Genomic DNA, 25,508 nt, shown 5'->3' on the forward strand with positions numbered 1-25,508 from the left:
TCTGCAGCCTGCTATTTATTTCTATAATCCACACAAGAAACAGCTATCACCCAGCTCTGTGAAAAGTGCCTTAGCATTGCATACAAGACACACTGAAAAAGAAGCAATTGCTGCTGCCTTCCGAGGGAATATGACACCCTTTACAGGACACAATCATATGATATGATAATGATGCAGATTATCTGAGACAGTCAGTTTAATGTATTCTATTCATCTCTTTGAGGTGTCAGTCTTGAAATCTAATGGTGACAGTCAAGTTTAGGCATGTTCTACAGCAAGACCTTATTCAGAGTCATCCTACCTGAAAAATACAAGATGGAAAGATGCATTATGGACTTGGCACAGCTTCTCACCATCTCTGTCCTTTCCCCAGCTTGGTTTCACCCTTTTGCTGCAAAGTCCTGAGCAAGAAGGAATGACCTTTGGCCAGACAGTAAAATAGCAATGAGGAAGCACAGCCCTTGTGAAAGGATTTTAAGAATTTGAAATTTGCTGTCAAATCTTGTTTTGAATCTATCTGCTTTAATACGTCATGCTTTGAGAAGCAGAATGGTGATCCAAATGTGACCATGCACATGGGTGCAGGTTGCTATTACTGCCATTAGTGGTATGAGTAAGGATACTCTATTGGTTTGCTTTTCTCTCCTTGATATCCTTTGAGCCATACCTGCTGGCAGTGTAATTTCATACAACATCATCAGTGCAAATATATCTAAATTGAGTGGCACTGAGAATCATGTTTTATTTCAGTAGCTTCTAGAGACAAAGAAAGGGATTATCTCAATCTTTTGAGCAAGAATTTGTTAGAAACTTGTGACGAAAATCCTTTTAGTAAATGTTGTTTGTCTCTAGGATACAATGATTGCACATCTCACAGTGCTTCTTTGTCTCACAATGTTTCTGTGTTAAATTAACCTGGATTAGCTGAAGTTTTAATTGCTTCTGATACGTTACCATTGCTATCATTCAACCTTATTTTGCCTGCCTTGCTTGTGTGGTTCGTTAGCCCAAGATAAAAAAGTGCAGTGATTTGAAGGGCCATGCTGAGCATTCCGTATCACATCTGGAAAGCCATGCCACTGAACATCCCTGACCTTTAAAAAAAAAAAAAATCTGAAAACAAACCAACAAACAAACAAGCCCATCACATCTATACCAGACTTGGGTCTTGCTTACTTTCTGCATTCTTCAAAGAGAAGTGTAGTGATTGGGTAAACTGGATGCAAAACGAACAAACTATATTTTTGCTTTGGTCTCACCTTAATTGCCTCTGCCTGTGTGAAACATGACACAGGTTTGAGTCATTCAGAACTGTCACTTCTATAATTAAAAAGAACTGTTACCAAAAGAGTAGATTCACTGCTGGGATTGAATTGCAGAACATGTTTAATTATCATCCCTTCTTTCTAGTTATTATAATATTAATTCAGTTTCTCAAAATATCGTTTTCATTTACAGCCATTGATGGAATAAAATGTGACACAATTTGTTTTCTTTTCTGCTAAGTAGATGATGTACTCTAACAAGAGCAGGTCGACATGACCTTAGCTGTAGTTATACCACATGATAACTACAATAGGGCCTTATCAGAATCTCCTACTCTTTTACGTGCTTGAAAATTCCAAAAAAGAAATGAATGTGTTTGAGTAGACCCTCTCCCCTGAGAACAAAACAATAAAAATACAAATGTAGTTATGAATTGTTGGATAATATCTGTCTGAGATTCTTCCTAGGTGAAGTTACAAGTAGAAGAAAAAGAAATTTAGTAAAAGGAACATGAGAAATAAATGCAAGAAGCTGTTTGAGTAATCATATAACTTTCAAACTACGTAGACAATAGTATTTGTTTATGTTTTTGCCATTCAACATTTTTATTTTCTGTGTGTTTTGTTTGTTTTGTTTTGTTTTCCTTCTTTCTTTCTTTATCTTTTTTTTTTTTTAATGGTAATGTGCTTTATACAGCCTTTTGAACTGTGACCAATTTTCTGTTCTTTTGAACTTTATAATATAGAACAGTCATAGGCAATCCTAGCTTATAACTAACTTAACTAAACTCTCATCTGGTATAAATCAGTAGGATTGTGCTACCATTAAACCAAATTTTTGTACCATCCAAAGAGTCTGAGAAGAGAGGTGGATAGACCTAATTTGGCAATGGTTTCCTGGCACCAGGCACCCAGGTAAAATTACTATCTTTACATCCAGACTACTTTTTATTCCCTTTGATGCAATGGAAAGCTGCACCTTATGGAGATGTCAACTCCCAGGAACAACACCAGCTCTGAGTGCAGCATTTGAGGAATTATTCACTGTTAGTTAAGCACTGACAATCTTTTCTGTGCAGTTGATAAAGGTATAGTAAAATAGTCTGTGTCCCAAAGATTTTCCACTCAGATGGGTGGATAATTCAAATGTCCTTGCACACCTGGGGACTGATCTCAGCCAGGGATCTCAGCTGACTCCCGGTCCCACTCCAGTGACTGATGTTGATGACTGATGTTGATATTAGCCATCCCACTGAAAAAGAGAAATAAACACTCGGTGCACCTCCATTCCTTCCTTCCTTCCTTCCTTCCTTCCTTCCTTCCTTCCTTCCTTCCTTCCTTCCTTCCTTCCTTCCTTCCTTCCTTCCTTCCGCCCCCTCTCCCTCCCTCCCTCCCCCCCCTTTTTTTCTGGGCTGATAGCTGGAAGCTGAGAAGGATAACACCAAGCAACCGTAGAAAATGCTGGAGAGCAATGGATTCTAATTTTCTTTTGAGTTCACAATTTCTTATTGATCTTGTCTTTGACTCTACACATTTCCTAATACAGAGTTTAAGAATATTTGTTTTATGATCTCAAGTTTGGTCTTGAAGAACTTTAAGTATGGTGCTCATGACATAGAAAAGGAGGAGCAAAAAAAATAGTGTTATTCTGGGAATTAGTGAGGATTTCCCTCTTTCTTTTACTACCTGAAGAATATACTCACAAAAGTGCCCTTTTCCAACTGATTACCTGAAACATAGGCTTTCAGATTTATGGAGGTACAATGGAACATGAGAAAGAATGAGAGAGAATTATTTAAATAGAAAGTATCAGTGAGGACCAAAGCCTACAGGGATTGTCCAGTGAAGCCTCACAGTTCTGGGAACCCCATGTCCAGAAAGATCAGTTCTACCCTGTTTTTTTGGCACTGACACCACTGAGCACAGAATCTGCCTGTCTATATTATAATTCTCTCATGGTCTTCAGAACAGGATGGCTGCATTTTGTTCAGTGAGATACGGCAGTCAGTAATACACTGAGGATCCACCCTCAGGATCTGCTTGGGAATTCTCTGGGACAGTGCAAGGTGGCCCAAAACAAAATCAAGCCACATACAAACTAACTTTATAAGCAAAAAAGTTAGACAATACTTAAATTACTAATCTAGATACAGTCAAAGAGAATCAGTGAATCAAATTACACGTAGGGGAGGGTTTTGCCTGTGTTTTTAAAAAAAAATCGAGCACTTTAAATCCACAACACAGTACTGGTATAACTTCTCAATAGAATAAAAAGCAAGCTGGTCATGCTTTGTGATTTTCATGCACAGAAATCTTTTCTTGCTGTAGCAATATAAAGGAAGAAAAAAGAATCCCAGTAAAAATGGCTGTATTTCAGCAAGTGCATATGCTTTACACATAAATCTATCAAGAAAAGCTGTCATTTCCTAATGTAAAATCTCGTTATTTTTTCATTATGCACCACTGAGTCCTCATTCATTGTGGAGCAAGTAAAGATCAGCCTTAAGCCCAGGACAGGAAACTATTTGATATCTGAGACATCTTACAGATGGTGTTGAAGACTCAGATGCTTCCTTCTTATCTGTTAGAATTGAGATATGCTGTGCATTGCTGGTTATTGTTGAGTTGAGCTGATGTTAGTGATTTACACTGTTCCTGACACCATGCAAGTTATTAAACCACTGAAATAACAACAAAAATAAAGGAAAAGAAGCAATGCCTTAATGTTTAAATAATTTTTTGCATTGAATCAACATTTCAGTTAGGAAGGGCTAAAAAAGAATAAGAGGCAAAAAATAACTCTTGTAAAGTCCAGGAAAGTTTGAATTAGAGATTCTCTTTGGGAATAAAATCTGGTGTGAATGTTTAAAAGCAAAGAGCTGTGTCCTTTTAAACATTCAGTTTTGCTTTTGGTCTTAATGAACTGATGTAATCAGACATACCACTGTAGCCACTGAGTTCATCCAGGAAACAATTCTTGCTTCCTTCCTGTGTGTCTGACTGTGCCTGTTCTCATGCTGCCATTGGGCTGTCTTTTCTTCATCCACCCTACTTAATTGAAGATTGTTGATATTTTAAATAAACATTTTATATAATTGTTAGTTTATATTAAGCCCAGACAAGGTCCAGAGACAACACCCCCTGCCACACCCCAGGCCATGCACCCATAAGGCTTGGGGAAAAGTACAGGAGGACTGTTTGGAGATGCTGATGAATGTTATGGACTGGAAATTCAGTCATAAGAACTAATGACTGTCTCACTGACAGTAAAATTCTGAAATTTAAGAGCATTATTTCAAGTTTATTACAGAAGATCCAAACAATAAATTATTACCCCCAGTTTTTAGAATGAGCATCTCTCTTCCTGATAAATGAATAGCCCTTTGAGGTTTATGCACCTTTTCATACTCATCATTATAGTAGGGGTCATAAAAAGGGATTGTGATGGCAGTGTGCTTTAGATGTTAAATATTTATAAAAAAATGCATTGTATAATTTTGTGTGCACTCACCTTTTAGGGGAAAAAAAAGGCATCCTTATATACAGCTTCACTGCCTGTGTAAACTATGGATCACCTACTTTTCCAGTTCATGTGAGCCTGGTTTTCCTCACGTGAAATAAAAAAATGCTATCCTACAACTACTGAGGATCAGGCCTGGTCCATTTGATCCATGAAGTAATGAATTTCTTATTGTTCAGGGGCTGTATTTGTTTCTGGGTTTGCATCACACTCTTTGGAACCCTTCATGTTTACCTCTGGCCTCTCTTTTGTCTTCCCTTTAGTTCCAGCCCTTTCAATTCTGCTTCCTGTACTAATACAAGCCTTTGTGTCATTGAAAATTAACAATACCAAAGTGGTGCCCTGCCAGAGCAGAGCAGATCAATGACCCAGGAGCAGCATGTTCCAGCTCAATGGTGCACAAGTCATTTTAACTTCCACTCTCCAGTGCTCAGCTTCCAAAGGAGCAACCCTGTTGCCCGGTATATTAACTTCTGGAAACTCCTTGTTAGTCACTCTATATGCAGTTCCTACTCTGAATTTTCTGCTAAGACCTGAGTGCAGCTTTTCATCAGGCTAGACCACTTTTCTTCTGCCTTTCTTTCCATCTCGTCGTGTGCTGTGAGACAGATCAGCAGTACTGCTGTGGTGTTCTGCACAGCCGTGCTGGGATACAGCACTGACAGTCATGTTTGCCTTATGGAAACCAAGATAACTCTTGGAAAATAAGAATTCTAACAGTGTGTCACAGCGTAAAGTGATAGCCCTTAACTAACAAGACCAATCTTACATTTAAAGAGAAAAAAAAATAAGAGCCATATATTCAATGTTCTCCAAAATATGAAGAAAAATAGTGTAATCAGTGATAATAGTATTGCCAAACTTCTTCTTTGTTGGCCTTTTTAGAAAGAATACGGTATTCTAATCTAATATTAGAAGGATGAAATATCTAAAGGCAGTAATTAAAATTTTGCATGTAGTCTTTCACTAAGGTTTACTGATGGGATTAAAGTCAGAATGATCCCTAGACTTAAAGGGTGCAGGGTCTTCCCATGGCTTTGGAATTATCACATAATAGTCTGGCACATGGGTTCAGGAGACTCTTGGTTTGGAATTATGCCTTTCTTTGCTGTTATTCCTGAAGTCTGCCTCCTTTCATCAGGTAATTCACTGAGATGGGGGGGAGGGGAGGGTTGATGTGAATGCAGAAGCAGTTTAACCACTGAGGCAGGAACTTTTCGTCTCTAGTATTTCAAACTATAATTTCTTTCCTACAAAAAAGGAAGTTATGGATTTAGTCTGGGGAAATGTCCCAACCTTTTTCTCAAGAAAAAAATTCCTTTTTATGGTACAAGTGGGATTTATCATTGCAAGAAGGAACAACTGGGACTCTAGAGAAAGATGTAATGCTGTTTCATGGAGGATTTGGATATTTTGAAATTTGATCTTGCTCCAAGTCAGAAGGAAAACAAAAGTGTTTAAGTTTTCATGAAAGAAAAGCAAAAGCTGCTGCCAGGAAAGTCTGTTAAAGCTCTGACATTCTCCTTCTGAAGCTGACCGACAAGAAATGGGACGGATTTCCGCCACGCCTTTGCTGAGCTGGACTATTCGTCTCAAGCATTAACAAAATAACAAGATAGGAGAATTCCAAGGAGGAAGAATTGTCTATGGAAATTTATTGACCACAGTGCGAACACAGCTTTTCACTGAAATCACAAGATACTCTTTTCCTCGGGGGAAATTAGAGCTTTTCACACATTCTTTAGTGGGGTGCTGAAAGAGGCAGGAGAAACAGAGGTCTGTCACATTTATAAATAGCTGAACTGAAAAAAACAAACCCATCACACAACAACACATAGTTTAGAGACATGTCATCTTCCTTCCACTACAGTGGCCTCATTTCCAGCCAGGGATGGTTGGTGGGAATGTCCAGGCAGCACAGGCGAGTCACAGTATGTGGCACCAGGCTGTAGTCATCATCCCAATCCCTGGCAGCCTCCCTGCCCTGGGAAAACCTTTTTTGGTCATATTTATTGCCACAGTTTAAAGCAGCCACATTGTTTTGCCAGGATGTGGATTTTTTCCAACAGATTTCTGTCAGTATTTCTCTCTGGCTAGAGCAGAGGCCCAGAGTGGAGGGAGCTGTGGGGTCACAGGTGGTGTGGTGCCCTTCCTCCACTAACGGTCCCATCCCACAGCTCCCAGATGGGCTTGACAAGAGCCCCTGACCAGGGATGGCACCAGCCTGGCCATCTCCCTGCCTGAGGGAAGCCTTCCAATGCCCCTGGAAACACCATGGCCGTTGGTGGATCCTGTGGAGAAACCACAAACCCAACGGAGGACAAAGAAATCCATCATTAGCTTCGGATCAAGAACAAATAATATTAATAATACATAAAGAGCATCAACTGGATGTGGAGAGGAACTGCCACTTCACTATGAAGGATGGTCTTGGATATGCAAAAGCATAATTCACAACAATATCCTTAGAAAGATAGAAAGAATTTAAATGCATGTGTATGCTTGGCTATTTAATGCACTATGCAGGCATCGTATTTCTTTCATATTTTAAACACAAATCATAGCATCTTCTTTAATGGGCAGAGATCCGTGGCAATGATGGATTTTTATGGCAAATAGCACTACTGTGCCATGCTTCTTCATTAAAGCCCTGATTCAGCAAAGCAATTAAACATATGCTTAAATTTAAACATCTGAGTAATCCCCAAACTTTCTGGTGCTGTGCATGTGCTTAATATTCTGTAGATCCATAAGGAATTTGCTTGAAGTGGGTCATTCACACCAAATATAATAGCTCAGTATATACAGGATATCTTGCCTAAAAGAACTGGTTAAAACATTAGATGCTTTATTAGGTCTGCATTAGTAATTCAAATTTTCAGTGCCTCTTTGATTGTGAAGAATGAATGTGTGTGCACATATGAAGTCAAGACCTGAGAAAATGATGAAGGTAAAAAAAAAAAAAAAAATAAAGGGACATTGTGGGTTCAGGACATCTATAATAAACTCAAGCTTCATCAGCATTTCTAAGTTTTTAAACCAAGAAATATTGATTCATGTTTATTATATTTTGTGGCACTTTACAACAATTTATAACACTTACATTAAAGAATAGATGGGCCGGGATAAAAGCCAATGTGAGTATGAAAAAGATGAAGTGCTGTCAGGAATAACAACTTTCAAGTATCAGGTACAGCCCTTGTTTTTACATTTTATCTCACCTATTTAATACAGGATGGAATCCTTTAATGATAAATTTTAAAATACAAATTCTAGAAAAAGACTTGCTGTAGAATGGCCACCTAAAGGGCACCTTAACAACAGTACTGCTTCAATAGAAAGCCATGTGTAAAATATGCTCAAGGTATCTGTAACTAATGAATGTAGCTGTAATAAATATTGTGCTGAACCCAGTTGAAAATGTTCAAGAAATGGCGAGCTTGGGTTACAAAGACAGACTAACCACTTAAATTTGTTTTTCCACCAGAGCTGATCATCTTAGAAATCAAGATAAATTAGTTAGAAAGCCAGTTTTGTGGACAAAATCCCTTGTTGCTATGTTACCATAGGTACTTATACAAAAGAAAGTCTCCCACTGTGAGTCAGAATCTGTTCATTGAAATATTCATAAGCCAGGTAAAACAAAGAAGCAAATAAGAATATATAGAGTCTCCACCAGGTGTTTCCTTTACTCTGTGCAGTTGCCTAGTGCAGCTGCTCTAGGACCAGCAGCCAGACCCATTCATTTCTGAGCTAAATGTTGAGGATTTCTTCTTCTGCCATCCCAGCTCATGGGCATGGTCCAGGCTCCCAGCAGTTCTGGAAGTGCTGAAGGATCATGTGAAGCTGAAATACAGACTGAGGCTTCTTTGTGAGCCTATCCATGGAACAATGAAGAACTCCCAAGTTATGGGCAACACTTTAAAAACAGATGCAGTACATCACTGTCTAATTTTGTGTGCTACTGCTGTTCCCCATTATTCAGTTGAGAATTCCCTCTCTGTGAGAGAGGCACTGTGATAATCCCAAGGTGATTAAGCAGGAAAGAAACATATCTGCTGTTATGGTTTGAAGGAGTGGATTGGTAACTGCAGGTATTAGAAAAAGCTTGTAAAAGTTGAAAGCCCCAATCTGTAGCATATGTTGTCCCTCATTTTCCAAGATTGCTGATTTAATTCTTTAACATTCCTTGATATGCTTTCTGTAGGGACACTGGATTTTTCCTTTGAGTTTTGCCAATCTATTTGTCCCTTTTCTGTGGACATCTTTTGTTAATTCTTCACCCTTGCACATCTTTCTGGAGGCTTATAGGGAAAAAGATATGAATGTTGGGCATTTTCCAATGTGGAAAATGCTAAACAAACCGGACCCTTATAGGCTTGTTGCCCTCTGGAGAGACTATGCTTTATGCATGCAAACATATAACAAAATGATGAAGAAATGGTCATGTGATCACATGGCTCATGATTCATCAGTTTGAAGGCATATATTCTGGGATAATGATAAGTTTTGATAAGGCATGAAACAACAGTGAACTGATGTTTTAGATTGTTACAGTGATAAAAAATCAGCTGAAGACAACAAATGTAAAAAAAGGGAAGACATGAGATCCACTCATAGCCATCTGACACAGGCAGCCATGTGGGTTGTCCTTTGACAGTGTCCTTTGTGTTGCTACGATGTCCACCTCTCCATTTCCTCACCTTCCTGTCACTCCTCTACTCATCACTGCAATAATTTTATCTAGGGAGGGTATTTCATATCTTCTTAGTTGTGATGATGGCTGGTGCCGACTCTTCAGCAGGGTGTGTGAGCAAGCATCTATCACACAATCTATAACAGCACCAAGTGCATCTTAATCAGAGACACCTCACCCATTTGACACAATCAATCAGCAGCATACAAATTATAAATTATTTGCCTGAATGTATTGCCAAAAGCTGTCTTTAAAATTATTACAGCAGTGCAAGTTTGGGTCCTAGTCCTGCAGCCTGATCAGCGCACTCAGGAGTCTTGCATCTGTTCACGGTTGTATTATTTTTTCTCAGTCACAGCAGTTCAGTGGTCCACCTACACGGAGCAGAATGTAAGACCGGGGCCCAAATTTATGCACCATCTGCCCTTGGTCATGCATGCCAACTTTTATAAAAATCAATCACTTTGTCTCTCTGAAGAGCTCCCACATGGAAAATTCCCCCATGTAAGTTTGGAACTTAGAATTATACTTTTTTTTTTAATTATATGTTTTTACTGGGGTTTTGTGTGTTTGTGTGTGTGTGTGCTAATACTCAATATGACATTATTTTAGTAGAAGACGGCAACTCAGCCTGAGGCATGACAAAATAGTCAGAAACACACCACCTGCTGTGCCCCATTGCTTTAGTATTGTACTGTTTAATAAGAAAATGACCCCAAGTGTTTGGATGACAAGTCTAAAATGGACCATAAATATTCTGTACATAAGGAAAAGCTGAAAGCTAAAGTACACTGCCTAATATCGCTATGGTGCAAAAGGGAATAGGAATACATTCAATTTGCCTAAGTATCTAGTAGTGACAGCCACTAACATTTGTTTAGGACTAACACCAAGTGGATGTCTGTTTGTTAATAAATGAAGGAAAAGAAATATGGGTTACTGTGCAAATGGACATCAGAGGAGCACAGATTTTGGTTTGATGTATAAGACACATAAAGAACCCAATTCTGGGCACTGCTAAGTGGTTCTTGCAAAATGCTGAGCCCCTGCTAATTTCAGTAGGAGTTGAGCAAGCTCAGCACCTGGCAAGGATGGGTCTATCTATATTTAAATACGGAATGAACACTCATCCAAGTGGATTCACTTATGATAAGCTGATGCAGCCTGGAAATTACATGTTTGGTTAAATTGGGGTAATCACAAAGAGGGAGAAGCTCAAATAGGCAGTGATAATTGGTACAACAATGTCTGTTTCCTCCTTCTGATCTTGTGTCCTCCCTGAGGGTTTTCTCCTAGCCTGCATTAATTAAGAGAAGGCATGTGACTTTTCTTACAGCTTTTGACACCAAGATGACCTTTCCCTAGGTTGCTCATGAACCCCTGCTGACATCAAACATGCTTTTTACTGTACAGGACCCTTTATCCACCAGACATTCATAAAAAGTATTGAATAATATCCCTGAACAATTAAGATGCACAGAAAAAAGTTATGCTGTTATAACAAATGACTGAATAGTTTATAGGGAATAATTTGTTTGACTAACAGGAGCTTTTATTTCAGTGATCCAAGGACTTTTTAAAAAATTTATTCCCCACTTGAAATCATGAATTTTCTTGCTGCAAATAAGTATTGGCATTAGAGTTTTCTCCAGACATCTGTCATGAGTGTGTGGCATTTAAACCTTCTGGACAGAAGGCCCATGGACCTGGGTTTTGCTTCCTGAGTGGCTACTGCAACTCTTTTGAATCTAGCTCAGCATGAGAAAGTTGGTTCACTTTGCTGTTCTTTCATGCTTTATCAGATTCTTTTGCAAAAAAATTTGAAAATATCAATGTCAGGTCTTGCAAAGCCTTTTCTTAGAACATTCAGGGAAATTAAAACCAGAAAGAGCACAGATGTAGTCAAGACAGATGGAACTCTTATCTTTTTTCCCAAACACCTACAGAGAAGTTTCTGACGTATCTACCTCTGTTTAATCAGTCACGTTCTCAACACTTTATTACTCTGAGAGTTTGAAATGGCATGGTGTTGCACATTGGGAGAAACGCCCCAAACTTTCAACTCCCACTGAAATTACAAGTCCAAGTTCCATTATTTCACACACATACACACACAAAATCAAAAAACAAAAAGGAAAAAAGTCCCACAAAAAACCCAACAGCTGAGGAAAAGCAAATATGTATGTAGCTGCATACCTAAGTACTCCCTCAGAGTATCTGTGTAGCCAGCAAACACAAGGCACTGGCATCTGCTGTGGGAACACGAGGCCTGAGCGTAGGCAAACTGGAAGGGGCCATGTGAGGCCAGAGCTCATGTTGCTGGTGCTGGTGAATCTTTGCAGGATGCCTAGACTCCGGGTTACCTCAGAACAGTACACACACTGCTTGGTACATGTTCCCAGTATGCCAGAGAGTACAAAAAACATAGTGTGGTGAGAGGCATGAGAGAGGCAGTATTAAGCTACCCTGAAGTATATTCTCTTTGCAGATATAAGTCTTTTGGCTCTGTGTGCCTAGTGATGGGTGGCATCACAGAGGGAAGCAATATAAAGTACCTGTTGATAAAACAAGAATAAAAGCAGACAGTTAAGACATTGCTGCTTCTGCTTGAATTTACTTTTAATTCTGTAGATGCTGGCCCCTGCAACATACAGCTTTCCATAGACTGTAGCTGGTTATCCTCATTAAACTCCTCCCTGCAGTGATTTGCGGGGCATTTACACTGCAATTTTTCCTCCTTGTCATTCTTGTTTGTGTTATCTGAGGGTCAAGCCAGCTTTATGTAAAGCCAGAGAGGAACATTGGTAAGGCTGGGGTCAGTTCCAGTTCCCAGGGGTCTTTCCTGGTCCCTGAACTTCTGAGCTCTGCCTTGGAGCCGTGCTCAGCATAGTCCCTGCAGCGCTGTGGTGCAGAGCCCCAGTGTAAGAGGGCTTCATGCCATGCCATTGGAGGGAGGAGTGGGTGCATTCCACCTCTGCACAGGCATACAAGGACAGGGACATCCCAGTGCCAAAGGACAGAGGTCTCCACTGAAACCTGAGATAGCCTTGGGTCACAGGCTGGACTCTTGCCCTCACAAATGTTGGTGCTGAGGGAGGAACATGAGTCCATGCAGCTGAAAGACCCCAGTTAGACCAACAGCATCCAAAACATGCCCAGAAAGTATCCCCTGTGACCATTTCTATGCGTTTTTCCATTCCAGTCTTCTCTTAAATCATTTCCCTGTTAGATTCTCTGATATTCAGTTGGACATTACTGTACTGTAAACACTTTCTGGCACATAAGTCAGGTTAGGGAGAGTCAGTGTAACAAAATGGCTCAATGACAGGGGACTGATATCCCTCTTGCATTGTGCTGCTATTCCAGTGAATACACCAGCAAAGAAATTTGTGTGGGTGGGATTTGCATTGCCCTTTTACCTCTGTTTTCTCCTCTGTGGGCTCCACTCCTGATCCACAGCATTCCTGCTGTGGGCATCATCCCTCCTTATTGCAGGCCTGCTTGCTTGAATGTAGCTGCTTTATTTCAGCATCTTTTCTAGAGATTCTCACTTGCTCCCCATTCTGCTTGCCTTTGACAACTCCAGTATATGCCAACTCTTCTGTGCCAGTGCCTTTTATCCCAAACCACTCCACCTTTTCACTTGTTGGTTTGTTTCCTTCTTTTTGGCTTGTTTCTTTTATTCCCTCCAGTACCCCATGGCATTAGAGAAGAACACCTCTACTTCCATCACTACATGGCACAAAGCCAGTTCAACAAGGCCTTTCTAGATTTGAGCATAGATAGCTGGTATCTCCATCTTTGCTGGAAATAACTGGCACAAACAAATTCTCAAAGGAAGTTCTTAATGAGATTTGAGCCGAAAGGCTCCTCTTTGTGCCTATGCACATTTTGTCAGTACATATTGTCACAAAAGCTGTATGGTCACAAAGAGCCATTGATGCGCCTCACACGGCCACTTGATCACTTATTTTACTATTATCTTCATTCTCAAGAAGAAAAAAAAATAAAAATGACATGGCTATTTTAAAATTGCACAAGTACAGAAAGGTACATTCTGAGTGGTTTAAAGCCATTCTTTTAAAATCATATATAAATTAAAAGCTGCTTAATTTAAGAATGCATCCTTGGCTGAGGTACTTCATGTTGAAAAGTGGTTACTCAGCATATAAAGTACCATAAGTACTTTTCATGAAAATTTTTATGACATAACAAATTTTTAAAAATGGTTATTTACACAATATTTCTGATGGCCATTATAGTTTATCAGATCAATAGCCAATGTTCCTAAAAGTCACATAATTCAGATTTATGTAATCCACATTATAGAAAAGATCAGTCAATGTATATTTACATCAGATAGCTTAATAACTCCCTTAAAACTGTTAAGGTGCTCTTCTCGCAGTGCTGTGCATTTCTATGAAGGCTTTTGCTTTATCTAAATCCCTTAAAACTCAAAGAAATTCACGCCAAACTTCACTGAGCTGCTGACAAGTCATCTGTGATGATAAGCACTTTTGACAAGTTCTTGAATAGTGAGGGGGACAGGGTGAGACACAGATTTACCTTTAAGAATTTGTCAGACTGAAAGATGTGGCTTTATAGCTTTTTTGTTTTCCCCTGATTCCACTGTGCTGTAGTGCTAGGTCACAACTGCTGGGTTTTCAGTTGTATGGTTTCACGGACTGTGCTTTGTTCATCAACTGAATTTTAATTAATGGCAAGAATGCCTACTGCCCAACTAGGTACTCTTTGAAGTTTTAAATTAAAATACCTTAGATATTTGGCTTAATAACAATTTAGTGCCTTAAAATTACAGACTTCATGTTTATACTACAAGCTCTGTCATGCTACAGTTGAATATACCTATTAGCATGAGTGGAGCAGTGTGTTACTTCAAGAAAGATCTTTTTCACAGTAAGAATTTGATCCTAAACTCTGCAGTCATGAGAGAGCAGTTCCATTTGGTTTTAGTGGGTTTGAGTAGGTGACTAGTGATACTTGTGGGGACACTGCAGGGTCAGGTCTTGTTTTGGTTGCTGTTTAAACGTCAGCTTTTGTCAACAGTTACAGCAGCAGTATTAGGGACCTGTACTTTTTCCTTAAAATAAGGACACTTTTACTCTATCTTAGCCTTTGAAATGTTTATTGAGGTCTGAGACTGCAGGCACCTGAGTGTTTCTTTTAGATGTGCAGCAGTCATGTTTGCTAACATCATGCTGTTGAAATTTTGAATGTACAAAAATGGAGAGGAAAAAACAGAAGAAAAAAAGCTTTGGTTTGGGGTGCTGGTTTTTTTCCGTTGTTTTTTTGTTTGTCTGACTGTGTGTTTTTTCCCAATAGCAACTGTAATTGCCACTGTGGATGAGTCTATAGCAAAGATGTGCAGGCACATAGTGGGAAGCAGAATCTCACACAGCCTTGGCGGGGGTTTCGGTTCAATTCAGGCTGAAGTGAGCCATGCAGAAAGAGGAAACGCTGGCTTGTCTCAGCCCAGGCCCTCACAGTTCACGTGGCTCTAGGAATGCTTTGGCCTCAAAATGAGTTTGGTCAGCTGACTTGACTGCAAACTGATTAGGGAAAGGGATGTGTGCAAATGGGGAGAGAGGTAAAATTGGGTAATGGTTCTGTGACTGTGACGCCCTTCTGGGGACTGCTGAGAAAATGGAAGCAAGCTGTAAATGCACAGACTCTAGAAGAGAAAGCCAAGGGAACAGGGGTTGTTTGACCTGCAGGGGAAGGCATGTGTAAGAGAAAGACCTTAACTTGCTGTTGGTTCAAATTCAGGGATTACTTCAGAAGGGTTAGGAAATGTAATCGATAAAGTGCACAAGTGCTGTATTTTTATGTTTGGATGTTTCTTGAGGCAAGCTGATGTAAGATACAATTGGAGTTTAGAACCCTTCAAAGGTCATATTTCTGTTTGTTTCTGTTGCCACATGTCCCAAAAGAATGGACTGTAATCCTGGTTTATCCTGGGGAAACACAGTTGTGGAGCCTAAAACTATCTAAACCCTGTAGTCCAGTCCTTCTGCAGGTGTTACAGACCCATACTCAGAATGCCACCAATGAAGTGATGATGCAAAGAGTGAGGTGAAACAGTGATGCCGCCAAAGCAGGTTCAGACTAGACAGCATCTGAGATCCCTTCCTCTGAGTACAGGCAGGGCGTGCCCCACAGTGGAAATCTCCCCGGGGAAGTGACTGGAGCTTTAAGAGACAAAAAAAGTTGAAAAAAAAGAACAAATCTGTGGCTTCAGGAAACCTGTCTCCAAGTAGTGTTTGACACTGCTTGGATCCCACACTATACAGAGCAACTGTTTCCCCCATAGTCATTTATATAATTATAACCTTGCTTCATCCTTTCACCTTCAGAGTGGGAGGTTTTGTAATTCTTGCTAATTTCAGACAGGTCTCCCACCGTTTCATGAGGAACACTTTATATAACACAAGTATTGCTGTGTGGCTAATGTTTTTAAAGCTGTGTTTGAATATTTCATGGATGGTAGGTTATTTTCTTTCCTTCAGCAGTTGAAAGTAAACCAAAGATTTTGTACTGCTCACAGTTAAAATTTGGCCATTACAGGAAGCAGATGTGACAGGGGCTGGGCCTAATGGGCACTTTACTGGTGGCTGGGTGGTCAGTGCTTGAGTCAGTGAATTATTAAACAGACATCAATTGCAACAAAGATAGTGGGACCTGATGGTCACATAAACTCATCCTCAGGTTCGAACATGACTTGCTCAGCAAAGTCAGGCTACATGTATGTATATATGTTTTCACTTCAAAAACAAGGTTTAAGTGCTGATAGTTTTCCAGATTTATTTCTTCTTTAAAACCAGGCTGTGGTTTCTTGTCTAGTTTTTGACTTCTCCAGCAATTCATTAAATATTTTGTTTGTCTTCCCTGCTTTGGCAGCACTTTATCAGTGCTTGAATGAAGATGACATCCAGGAAAACCTTATTTTTGCTACTAGTTTGCCAGGAGCTGAAACCAGCTTTCTGGTATGATATCAATAAAACCTGTAATTGGAGAAAAGGTACCCAAAAGGACATTTTTTCACTTTGTGAACAAATAAGAGATGTGAAGAGGTAGGCAGAAAACAGTCAAGTGCACTATGAATCACTGCAGGGGTGCAAACAAAATTCCTTAATGACAGAGTTCTCACTGACAAATTCTGTTTGTTTTTGCCTCTAGAGCTGTCTGTGCTAATGACAAGCAACTCTGCTTGGAACTTATTTGCATGAAGTATTGTACAGTGCACACTGTGCATGAGTGGATGAAAGAAAGGAGTCAAGGCTACCCAGGGATTGTATCCCCATGACAACCCCACTTAATGAATTACTAAGAACCAGGAGAATATTGAGCAAAATGTCCCTTCCAGTACAGCTAGAGGAGTACCAGTGTGGACATTGTCACACAGCACGGCTGGGAAGAAAGATTTGAGGAAAGACCTATGGATGGGGTTAGTCTGATTAAATGTAGGTTTCAACCTCTGAGTTAGTCAACTTTGGCTCCATTTAGTAGTGCGAAACACATGAGTTCATTTTGCCAGATAAATTTCCTATTGAAGAAAATCATAAAGGGAGTTTTTTCAGATTGGTTCAGATTCAAACATTTCAACTGAAGATACCTAAAGTAAGGTGTCATAAATACTTAATCCCCATTGTATATTCTCTGCTATGCTGGAATATAACTACACAAAAATTCAGAGACAATAAAGCTCTTTTGAACAAAGGAAAAGTCATATCATGTCAGTGGGATTGTTATACTCAATTAGAGCCTCCTTTCCCTCAGACTGCTGATAACCTAAGTGAGAAAAGTTCCCTCACTGTAAAACAATGCACATGAACACCCAGAAAATGAAATGTCCATTTCATTTTGAATAATTGGTGTGTCAGTGATTCACAGCCCACTATGAATTGAGATGTATTTATTTAATGGCTTAATCATTTTAATGATTCATTTTACTTTAGGTTAGAAATTCAATTCAATGTCTGTGTGACACTTCAGACTCAGAAGTAACTGGTTGCAGTGTTTTGTTCTCACACTTGACAGGTCAGAGCCCCAAGATGTTTCGACAAGTAGCTCTGTTGCGACAGGTGGGACTGCTGAAAATAGGAGAAGCAAAGCTGGGCTTTGTACAGTTATTTAAATGACATTCAGGTGCTTAATGGATTGATAGGCTATGTCTAAACTGTGGGATGTGGAGCTGGTGTCTAACTCTGCCTGGACTCCACATCAGAATGAAATCCAGGTGTGCAAGTTTCTGCCTCAGTCTGAACAGCACCCTGGTGCCTGTTGGAAGAGGGGAAGTTGGAAACTGGGGTGCTTTCTCACTGGTCCCCGCCATAAAGCACTCAGGATGTGGGCAGAAAAATGCATCATCTTGCAGGTTTTGTTGTGTTGTAGACTGAACTTTTGTGTTCATAATCATGTGGTAATAAGTAGCTTTCATTTGAAATCTGGATGTGTAAAAGCAATTAGATTTAAAATTAATTTTCTCTCAGATGGGCTGGTGTCTGTAGCACATTCATACACAAACAAATCACTGCAGCAGCAGTGACTAAGAAGACAAGCAAGCATTTAATGAATCACAAGTATTAATTTTTCCCATAGACATGCTGTGTTTGGTCTGGAGAAGGCTTGGAGCAGGAGGGGAGAAACTAAAGAAAAGTTTGGGTTGTATGGTAAAAGGAAACATCTTTGTATTCAGAACTCTTGGGCTGCCAGCCTCCTTAAACACTAAGTGAAAAAAAAAATTTTAACTCAGCTTTTTTTTTAAAGAAAAATGAAAGCCAGTAAATTGCAGGGCAAGAGCTGATCCATAATCAGCAGGATTTTTCAGTTGTACTAAATCTCACTGGCATAAGTCAAAACAAGTAATCATAGTTGTAATGTGAAGATTCCCCAACCTGGAGTTCATCCAGCACCTGCAAGTAGAGTTCTGCATTTCCAGATTCCCTCTTCCTTTAGTATCCATCCAGTATCCCATCTTACAAAAGAGCTTCTTCTCTAGGCACCCGTGTTGAGGCAGAGGAAAATGAAACTGATATTAAACCCTCATATTCAGGGGATTGGGCAGTTCATTCCTGTGCAACTAGCCTGGAAGCTATCATGCTGAACTACTGTTTATGAACTCTAAAGGAACTTATTTCAGTTAGATAATGGTTAATTTACAGCCAGAGCTTAAAAGGGCAGAAAAAGATAGCAGCGCAATTGGGTTCAGTGCATGATGGGGAAAAATAAATATCTCACAGAAAGAGATTTCTGAAATTCAGATCACATTGAGATGCAAAGAAAGCTGTGAAAAGCAGTAGGAGGGTGATTGTATTCCAATTAGATTTCTTCTGCTCATATAAAACAGGCTTGGACTGAAAGTTAATCATCTGATTTATGGATCTTGGGAGGAGTGAAACCCTACGAACTCCTGAACAATGAGAGGCAAATGAGACAGAGGGGAAGAAAAATTGCATATTTCTGAGACTGTGCTTCTGGGGAAAAACAAAGACAAAAGGCCAAACATGCTCTTGGTTTACAAATTTACCTTGGTACTGTCCTCTTACACTCATGTTCATGTTATACAAAAACGCTGCCTTTTTGAGCAAAGCAGTCAAAAGCAACTCATGATTTCGCATGTCACAATCTTTTGGGCACATGATAAATATATTTCTACAAGGTTCCTGCAAGACCTTCCAGAGTTATGTTGCTGTGGCAGATTGGTTCATTTATATGATTGGTCATGAGCAATCCGACATCTGATCTGAGCTTGTGTCACATGTAAAAGTGTGTCCATTCCTTAGCGGAATCCTTTAAAAGCATTCCATGTGTGAGTTGTATGAAAATTACTGCCAGCCAAAGGGGAACAGCAGGATTCATGTTACAGCCATGCTCGGTGACAGGGTTTGGAGCACTATCAGGTCAGTGACAGGAGTACTGCCTGCCACCAGCTAGTATCCACTTATGTGCTCTTGTTTTTCCTTCAATTAATCCATCAGTAACTGGCTCTCAGAAATATAATACCAGGGCATTTGTGAAAGGACTGAAAGAAGAGATGTGATGATGCATCACAGATGCCATTTCTTTCTGCCATTCTTGAGTTTCGGGCTTCTGCCCAGACCTGCTGCTGGGACTGATGCAGCAAAGCTCAGCCCAAGCAGGACAAAGATGGTAATGGTAAACAGGACATTACTCTCAAAACGTTTCAGCTTTTTTTCCTTCATCTGAAGACATATGGTAAGTCACATCCATGGTTAGGTCACTTGTGTAGCATTTTCCACCAAGACAGATAAAATACTTTTCTTCATCAGCCTGTGCTAATGCTTCTAGTTCAACACAAAGCCAGGCTATCTCTAATCTAGAGTCCCCTTTACACTACACTTCAGTCCTCCAAGCGTCAGCCTGAACTCTCAATGGGTTTTTTTAGCTGAATTATAGTGCAGGATGAATGTCTGGCCCAGAAACCCAGTTAGAACCTCAAATTTTGCAAGCTGACATCTGGGCATCAGTTATTAGTACCTTTTATACCTTTAGTGGACGTGTTCCAACATGAAGTTCTTTACAGCCTCCAGGTGGTGGGGAATGCTGTCTGTTTACCAATAAAGGTCCTTTCCCCTGGTTTCTGTGTTAGTTTGCACAGAGTGCTGAGACAAGGTCATAATCTGGATCCTGGTTTTCATTTCCTGGTCTGCATACCAAATACATAAACCTTTTCCAAAGAGCTGTTGATAATCTTCTATCTTAACCTACAGACCCAGTGCAGCTTCCCACCTTTCAGTGGGAAAGGACTGGTATCTCTTTCCCAGCCAGCAACAAACACTGACATATATGTTAACATTTTTCTGCTGCTGCTCTGCTCCTGTGAAACAGGAAGCAGAGTCTATTCCCTAATTGATTATTTCTATATTCTTAATAGGGACTATTTATGGTCTGAAATTGTCTTTAGCTGCCATCTGTTCCTTATGCTGCTCCATACATGCCCTCATCCCTGACCTGAAGTAACCATCCTTTCTTCAAGCAAAGGAGATTTAAATATTCATGCTGGCTAGGTCTTGAAGAAACACTTAATTGGTATCACAATCTCCCACACAGAAGTGGTTTATTCCTCCTTTAGACTCTCAGCATTTGAAATATTTACTATAGTCAATGAGGACACGTCTCACAGGAGATAAAATCTACTTCTTGAAAAAATTTCATGTGTTCAGGCTTGCATTTCTGAAGAACACTGAAACTTCCACTACTTGAAATGCAAAATGAGACATACCCAAGACAGCACTGTTGGCATGTTAGGCTCATTTGGTATTTCTTGCAAACGTGACCGTGTTGCCATTGGGGTCACAACAGGGAAAGTGTAGAAATCCTGGTGATGGGAAAGCTACATTCACTCCTGTTTTGAACTCCTGAGTTTACTCATCCATTCTTTCTGGTGGCTGAGAACTGAGGACTTGACCCAGGACCTTGTGCACTGGTATCCTGCACTATTTGAGATGCCCTAAGGTTGGTATCCAGCCTGGGATTCAAGTGCCACTCCATAAGACCCCCAGTCCTCAGCCAGATCTTCCAGCTTTGCAGGATGTTCCCAACAACCCACACTGAACTGAACAGTAAACCCTGAACCCTCTTCCCCCAGCTGCACTACCTCGTCTCCTGCTCTTCAAATGGAACAACAGACACAAAGAGCTAAAATGTTGGTGCAATTCATGAGCTTCCTTCTTCAAAAGAAATAGTACACCCCACCACCTAGTCATAGCAATCTGCTGAACAAGCACCTAGTGTAGACCAATAAACGAAAGGAAACTCAGGGGTCAGTACAGGTCATTATTTTCACATACCTTTGAATAATGAGGGCATCACATGTCAGCCAGAGGAGAACAAAATGTCACATTCTCTAGCTAAAGGTCATCATCGGTCATAGGTCATGGAAGGGAGGCCAGGAAATAACCTATGAGGTTAGGATGAGTGCACAAAGAAAGGGCAACAAATGTCAATGAAAGCATGCAGCTGTTGTGAGATGAAACAACTGAGGCACCCTTTTGTGCTGACACAGGCTTAAAAAATGTCTTTGCTGACATTTTTTTTTTAGCTGGCACTTTTATAGGACATTGACATTAATGTACCCAGCCCTGAATTAGCCTTTTCTGAAAGCAACAGTTTGGAAGTTAAGTGCAGCATTTTCCAAAGAATCATAAGCATGACATTTTTATTTCAAGTGATTGATGTTACAGTGGACTTCTAGCACCAAATTCTAGTTTGATTCTCAATCATTGCATCTGTGTAGTGTGATAGCAATCAGAAACAAATGGAGATGGCAGTCTGAATTGCAGGAAAGGTCTTCTGGAAATTCTTTCTGCCTTTACCGACAGCCAGATGTGTCATTTCATGTTTAATATATTGCATTGCATTTATCTGATTGTTTTAATTTATGGATTTTAAAAAAGGTTGATTTCAGGTTTGCCCCTGCAGTGGTGACAAGCACTTGCAGGGCAATCATACAGGAAAATAATAATGAACAGTTCAGGAATGTGTGGAAATACATTCAAACTCAGAGACAATTTCTGATGAGTGAGCTGCACACTTGACTCATCTGTCTTTTGCTTTCTCTTTTGCTGAACAGGAGCACAATACCATTTTCTCTTGTCATTGTGGGTATAAACCTGACAGTCTGCATGGAATAACATGATGATGCCAGGAATGCATGTCAGATGAAGGATTTCTGCATCTCCCATGCCTATCTTCCCAGAAAACTCATGCAAAGAGACTGTCAAAAAAACCTCACCAAATCAGGAACACTTTGCATTGATATCTTCACTGTGGCTGGGCAACTTTGCAGGGTGAAAGCCTTCAGAAATGGCTTAACTCATGAGGAGATGCCCATTATGAAATATTGTATATTCACATTAAATTACAGAAAAGTAAGTGAGTGTGATCCAGAGAAAGGAGAATGGTAAACTGGAATATAAAATTACTGCCTTTTAAAAAAAAATTCTTCCAGTTGGTTATTTTATGACATAAGAGTGAGATAAAGACCCTCTCTCTGCTTCAGTACTGCTTCCTGATCAAAGAACACTGACATCTGGTATAGTCTCTTTGGAAATTCTCAGGTGATACTAACTTTCAAATTATTCCTGTTGCTGACTTGGCAGTCAAGTTTTTGTTCAGAGATTCAATAGGTGAGGTGAATAGTTGGTTTCTTGGTTCACTTTATATTTATGAAATTGTTTAAAAATAAAACAAGAAAGCATCCCAACTCAAGGGTTCCAATTTTGTTCTTTACACTCATCATTGACTGCAGTTTCTAATCTGAATCACACCACTCACACCCCTTTTTTTTTTTTTGATAAATTTCCAAACCCTGTTTGTTTGTTTGTAGGTTTGTAGGGATTTTTAATGAGGTCAGACTTAGCTCTGCAAAGATGCAAACGCCTGCTCAGGTTTGTACACCACTAATAGCCCTAGGGAAGCCACAGATATAACTAAATGCAAGCCCTCCAAAATCTGGACGTCGACGCTTTGGTCTCTGTAAAAGGAAATTTAAGGTATTTTTCCCTGGAAATTTCAGCAGAAGCAGAGTGCATAAGAATGAGGCATCTATGCAAATTGTAACAGGCTGAATAATCATTTCATCAGACTATATTCTGACTGGGCTTATTTACAAGGGGCATTTATTTTAATTATGTTTTCTACCTATTCACTCTTCCTTATTTTGGGTGTGTAATTGGCCACCTAAGAAACATGCCATTTTTTCAGCTGCCAGGTTGACTGAGCTAGAGAAACCACTTCTCAGGCAGGTTTGAATGAAGTGTGTTTGCAAGAGTATTTGAGTTTGGAATACACTTTCTCCAACATTCCTTTAAACAAAAGCCACTCTGATTAATGTTAACAGAGAAGATGCTGAAACATGTTCAAATGTGGCTGAATTGGAGTTTCAGAGTTTACAAACACTCCCACAAAGCATTTACCCATTACTCCTTGCATCTATGTGTAATTCTACTCTCAGTAAGCTTAAAGGTTCTAGGGCTTTTTTATTCTGAGTATGTGCAAAGCAGTATCCAAGAAATCTCCTTTCCTATCACAGTTCTGTGTTTTCCCTACTCTGTTTAAACAGATCAGTTAAATCACAAGCAAAATGAATTGGCTTTAGGGTGTCTGAAGTTAATAGCCCATGCATCAGAGATTTACTTTTCTTTTTATTACTTAAGACAAAAATAAGTTAATTTTGGTTAGAAATATTTTAGAAAAATACTCTCCAAATCCCAGAGGGTTAGTAATTTACCTTTTTTATTTTTTTGAGAATAAGCTTTGCCAAGCTTGAATTCTGATTCAGCAGAATCAATAAATAAAGAAGATTGTCTTTAGGTTGCAGAAAACTGCAATCAGTGTTCTGCTGTGACCCATCGAACAAGCAAAGGGCACCGGCCAATGCAGTCCATTTCATTGTCATTACTGGTATTATGGTGACTCTGGGCAACACCCAAGGAAGGTGAGTCAGAACTCTACAATAAATATTGTAGATCGAATGCTGAAAGAGGCTTTGCCCTTACAAGTACATTATATAATACTAAATATATATACGCAAGTGCTGAGTTAAAAAGAAGTCAGGGACTTTAACATGTCATATCTATATAGAGGTCATTGAACCTTCTTTGAAAAGTCTTTTTTTTCTAATGTCATCTGCTTTTCTCATGATTTTTGCCCCCCTCAACCCACATAAAATGGATGTGTATTCAATCTTGAACTAAGCATGCTTGCAATGATTGAGAAATATCTAAGGTCAGAGCTTACAAAAAATTCATAAGGAAAGCAGCAGGCAAAAAAGAGATGGGTTTTTTTAAAGAGTTCAGGAGCCTCTCTATGAATTGGGCATGACATATTCATGTTACTGACTTCATTTATTTAATGTGGCTCCAAATAATTGATACCAGTACAGTGATAAAAGTACAGAGACTTCACTGCCAGAATTGTGATAATGAAGAGCCTCTCTGCTAGTTTCATTCATGGGGCTGTTAGTCTGCTGGGAAGGACCTCTGATGAAAACTGGGCTACAGCAAATTCCATAAAATAACCAAAGACGCAGAGCCCTTTACCTGAGGGCAGCTCGGTCAGGGAGTGATTCAGGACAGCAGAGGGAAAAGAGGGAAAATTGCATTCGCTGACAAACCAGGCACAAGTTTTAAAAATCTGATCCAAAATGTGAGCACTGCATTATGTACAGAAATCTACAACATCTTTGGAACAGATCCAATTACGTGGCTCCAACAGTTAGTTAACTGGTATATCAACAGTGCTTCTTACCTTACTGAATGTAGTCCAAACTTTATCCTCATCTACCACCCATTTGTTCCCTCTGCCTCAGACTGTGAGCTCTCAGAAGCATCAGCTGTCTTTTGTTATGTGCTTAGCACAATGGGCTCCCTGTTTGGGCTATAGAAAACAAGCCTGTAGGCTCAAGACAGCCGTACAGTGCTGAAACACAGTTAATGTCAAGAATCCTAGAAAGGAACTGAATATTAATATGAATCTAAAATCCTTTCTAAGCAAAGACCTCATTTGTTAACTCTGCTCAATTGTTTCACTTCATGTAAGTGTGTCAATGGTTGATTAAAATTCATAAATGTGCAGCAGAGTTACTGGATAAATGTTGAGTTATTGTTTACTTATCAGAGTGCAGTGAAGACAGAAGCCTGGATGTGGAAAACTGTGTCAGGAGGAAAGGGCCATGGTATGAGTCACTGCCAGGACAGACTCACCAAACAATCCACAATGTCCCTGTGTAAATTCTGCTAGAGATTAATTTACAACACCAAAAAAAAAAAAAAAAAAAAAAAAAAAGTCTCTTACTTATAGCCCATGTTTACTTGAGCTTCAGCTTCCAGTGACTGCATGTCTTGATGATTTTTTCCTACTAGATTAAAGCTTCTGCCATCAGAAATCTCTTGCTTGTGTGGGTTATCGAGAATTATCAAGTTGCCTAAATTCCCCTTGCTCTGCTTTCTCTTTATTACATCTATGTTACCCAGCTGTCTTTATG

General features: G+C 39.7%; 1 long non-coding RNA gene across 1 annotated transcript in view; it reads right to left on the reverse strand.

Annotated features, from left to right (window-relative positions):
* LOC116438374 overlaps positions 1-24,860 on the reverse strand; it is a 57,566-nt gene extending 32,706 nt beyond the window's left edge. The window contains exons 1-2 of the long non-coding RNA XR_004237702.1: positions 24,773-24,860; positions 21,313-21,422 (exon numbers count right to left, since the gene is read on the reverse strand). This is a non-coding gene — a long non-coding RNA (uncharacterized LOC116438374). The remainder of the gene's footprint in view (positions 1-21,312; positions 21,423-24,772) is intronic.
* Between the last annotated feature and the right edge of the window lie 648 nt (positions 24,861-25,508).

The sequence above is a fragment of the Corvus moneduloides genome, chromosome 2 (assembly GCF_009650955.1).
Source record: "Corvus moneduloides isolate bCorMon1 chromosome 2, bCorMon1.pri, whole genome shotgun sequence".
Lineage (NCBI taxonomy): Eukaryota > Metazoa > Chordata > Aves > Passeriformes > Corvidae > Corvus > Corvus moneduloides.